The following is a 4,619-nucleotide window of genomic DNA, read 5'->3' as shown; positions in this document are numbered from 1 at the left end:
TTGTGTTGATGAAACGTATGCGGCGACCCGTTGCCGACCATTACGGTACGTGACGTCACCATTTTGTTTCGGTAATACTTCACTCTAATCGGCCGAATGATTACATCTCTGTTAAATTCTGCTTTTTTCACTCTTCATGAAGCACAGAATTTAGTTTCTTGAACTCATTTGAGTCAACGTTTATTGCAGCTCCGCAACTCGGACCATAACAAACGTAACAACACACTTCCTGTGTGTGTCCGTCAACTAGATCTATCCGTCGGGAAACTCAAACCCAAATAACAATAGTTCTGTTCTTGTTACTGTAGTGTTGACAGCGATGAGCTCTCATGGATTTCCGACTGAGACGTTCTCACTTTCATTTTACCGTATCAATCCATGGAAGAAACATTTATTCATCTTGATGAAACGAGCAAGTTATACAGCAGCCTTTAAAAGAAAAGTCACATCTGTTTTGTTTTTTCCTAGATTCTGGTAAGTTGGAGAAGTTGTGAAATCATATTATTACCGTAAATATTGTCAGTTTATGGTAATGTTTCGAACTACCAATGTGCTATGCTTGTGCTGTGTTTCACCAGTCATTGAAATGACATTTCTGTATCTGTACACAAGCTCTGTTTTCTTACATTCTTCTATTTATTGGTGCTAAAATTAGGGTGCGCGTTATAAACGGGTGCAATAATTTCCCCTAGATTTTACAAGTAAATTTGGGGTGCGCATTATACACGGGTGCGCCTTATATTCGGGAAATTACAGTAAAAAAAAATACATGTTTTTCTGCTTCATGCTTTTACAGTGCAACAGCATCTCACCCTCTCTCCTGCTAAGCAGTGCGACCAAACTGTTTTTCTCGGTCACCAGTGCAGATGGCGTTTGGTACTTAACGTTAACGATGATTGACAGGTTTGAAACTTTGATCTGGCCGGAGAAGCATCGGTAGCTTTACGAACTGAGGCATAAATCTGTTAATCATCATTAAACTTGCAACCCAGTCTGAAGTGTGCAGTACCAACTGATTCATTGTGTGAGAGGCTGTTCTCGGCAGCGTGAGCGTCAGAGCGTGAGTGAATTTGAGTGGACTCACTCCATGAAGCATTTAATAAAGAAAAGCATTTTTCTGCGACATTCTTGTTTAAAAATAATTCACATTATGAAGGCGGCACGGTGGAACAGTGGTTAGCACATCCACCTCACAGTTCTAGGATTGTGGGTGCAATTCCGGCTACGGCCTTGTTGTGTGGAGTTTGCATGTTCTTCCCATACTTGCGTGGGTTTGATCTGGTGTTAAAGGTGATGCAATGAAAATGTTGGTGTGCCTACATTTTGTACTGGTGCACCTTAAGAAAAAATTTGGTGTAACCATTGCAAAAAGTTGTTTGTCCTACATTGACTATATACAGTCCCCGACAAAAGTCTTGTCGCTTATCCATTTTGTAGAAACAATTGCTAATAACCTGACTTTTAATTATTCAATTGGTTTAAGAAATGGCTCATATGAAAGCTAAGACCCTCCCAAATGCTGTTGAATGTACACAAATATATTTGTTTCACTGAAAAAAGAATTATCATTTAATAAAGACATAAAGGTCCAATTTTGGCAAGACAAAAGTTTTGTCGCCTACAGAAGGTAGTGTGAAAATTGAACAAAAAATGTACTTCAAATACAAAAATATGTCACATAACATAAGCGAATTAAGTAGTGGTGCTGTGAGATCCAAATTTAAAATTTTGTATGACTTCCATGGGCTTCGGCAAGGATTCATACAATTTATTGATGAATTCATCAGGAACATCAAAGAAAGCAGTCTTGCATGCCTCCCAGAGTTCATCAACATTCTTGGGTTTCGTCTACCATTTCATCCTACTCCAGACATGCTCAATGATGTTCATGTCTGGTGACTGGGCTGGCCAGTCCAGGAGGATCTTGATCTTCTTCGCCTTGAGGAACTTTGAGGTAGAGATTGAAGTATGCGATGGAGCACCATCCTGCTGCAGAATTTGTCCCTTTTTATGGTTAGGAATGTAAGAGGCAGCTAAGATTTGTTGATATTTCAGACTATTTATGTTGCCTTCCACCCTGCAGATCTCTCACACACCCCCATACTGGATGTAACCCCAGACCATGATTTTGGTAATGATGTAACCACCAAACGTCACTGTTTTCTGAGTAAATCTCGGACCCACTCGGGCTCCAGTAGGTCTCCTGCAATATTTGCGGTGACTGTGGTGTAATTCAATGGAAGATTCATCTGAAAAATCCACCGTTGCCACTTTTCCAGCGTCCATCCTTTTGACAGGCTGCGGGCTTTGGCAAATGCCACACGTTTTTTTAATTGTCTCCAACCTGAGAGATAAATAGTCTGAAATATCAACAAATCTTAGCTGCCTCTTACATTCCTAACCATAAAAAGGGACAAATTCTGGAGCAGGATGGTGCTCCATCGCATACTTCAATCTCTACCTCAAAGTTCCTCAAGGCAAAGAAGATCAAGATCCTCCAGGACTGGCCAGCCCAGTCACCAGACATGAACATTATTGAGCATGTCTGGGGTAGGATGAAAGAGGAAGCATGGAAGACGAAACCCAAGAATGTTGATGAACTCTGGGAGGCATGTAAGACTGCTTTCTTTGATGTTCCTGATGACGTCATCAATAAATTGTATGAATCCTTGCCGAAGCCCATGGCCCAAGTCATACAAAAATATTAAATTTGGATCTCAGAGCACCACTACTTAATTCGTTTTAGTTATGTAACATATTTTTGTATTTGAAGTACATTTTTTGTTCAATTTTCACAGTACTTTCTGTAGGCGACAAAACTTTTGTCCTGCCAAAATTTGACCTTTATGTCTTCATTAAATGATAAATCTTTTTTCAGTGAAACAAATATATTTTTGTACATTCAACATCATTTGGGGGTGTCTTAGCTTTCGTATGAGCCATTTCTGAAACCAATTGAATAATTAAAAGTCAGGTTATTAGAAATTGTTTCTACAAAATGGATAAGCGACAAGACGTTTGTCAGGGCCTGTATATTGCACTGTTATTTTTTTCCTAATATCGATCAGGCATATCCCAGACAGAACTATTCAAGTTATATGGTGAAAATTCTTCTAGTTTTAATATCATGATGTATCGCAAACGCCCCAAAAATTACAATGATAGTTTATTCCAATATTGTTCAGGCCTAATTCATAGCCAGTCGTCCCAGTTAAAATGAATTGGATGTCCATCGCCCTCAATGGCAAACATTGAATTAAATACTATGTAAGAAAACTCGGGCTGTCAAACGATTAAAATTTTTAATCGAGTGAATCACAGCTTAAAAATTAATTAATCATAATTAATCGCAATTCAAACCATCTATAAAGTATGCCATATTTTTCTGTGAATTATTGTTGGAATGGAAAGATAAGATGATGGATATATACATTCAACATACGGTACATAAGGACTGTATTTGTTTATCATAACAATAAATCAACAAGATGGCATTAACAATATTAACATTCTGTTAAAGCGATCCATGGATAGAAAGACTTGTAGTTCTTAAAAGATAAATGTTAGTACAAGTTATAGAAATTTTATATTAAAACCCCTCTTAATGTTTTCGTTTTAATAAAGTTTGTAAAATTTTCAATTAAAAAATAAACTAGTAGCTCGCCATTGTTGATGTCAATAATAATTATGATGCTAAAACCCTTAAAATCAGTCGCACCCAAGCGCCAGCAGGGGGCGACAAAACACGAAAAAAACACAAGTAACAAGTGGAAATGACACTTTGCTGTCATTTTAATCTGTTTGAGCGCGGCGTGTGCGTTAAATGCGTCAAATATTTTAACCTGATTAATCAAAAAAATGAATTACCGCCCGTTAACGCAATAATTTTAACAGCCCTAAAGAAAACACAAAGAAAAAACCAAAACCAAAAACGTGCTACTTGGGGCAGTATGTATTTTTTGTTTTTATTCATTTTAATTTAAATATTTCAGTTTTTGTGAAGTAAAATAATTTAACTAAAAACTTAATGTAATAATAAATACGAGTATTTCAGTTTTTTAATGACCAAAAAACGTTATTAAAGGGTTAAGGCTCTCAAGCAAGTGCCAAAATAAATAAATAAAATATATTTCCCAAAATAGCCACTTGCTCTATACAGGGTTGAAAATCTTAAGTGCCAAATTTTTAATATGTTTTTATTTATTTATTTATTAGATTTGGTCACAATTTGAAGTCCTTAAAATGTGTGCGCAGTATTTTCACGCAAAATGTACTTCATTCATTTTACATCCTTAGTAAGAACGTTTTGTACTCTGGGATGCAGCGTGCAGGGAGGGGCGGGGTTCTCATGCCTTTGCACACGTGCTGCATAGCTCTCGTGTTTCCCCACGCGTTCTCGAACCGGCATGGACAAAAAAAGGGAGACGAGGACTGCCGTGCTCGATGGCAATACTAATTTAGTACTGAACCAGCTAAATTGATAATATTTGGACTAAATAATAACGCAAAAATGACCTTCTTGAGCTCTGTTTCTAAAATAAAACATTTATCTGCGCTCTTTGTAGTGACGGGTTAGATTGGCATTCCAACCAATCAGCGTCGGCCTCCCCTGCTACGTC

The sequence above is a fragment of the Corythoichthys intestinalis genome, chromosome 2, assembly GCF_030265065.1.
Source record: "Corythoichthys intestinalis isolate RoL2023-P3 chromosome 2, ASM3026506v1, whole genome shotgun sequence".
NCBI classification, from domain to species: Eukaryota; Metazoa; Chordata; class Actinopteri; order Syngnathiformes; family Syngnathidae; genus Corythoichthys; species Corythoichthys intestinalis.
Note: the sequence above shows the minus strand (reverse complement) of the source record.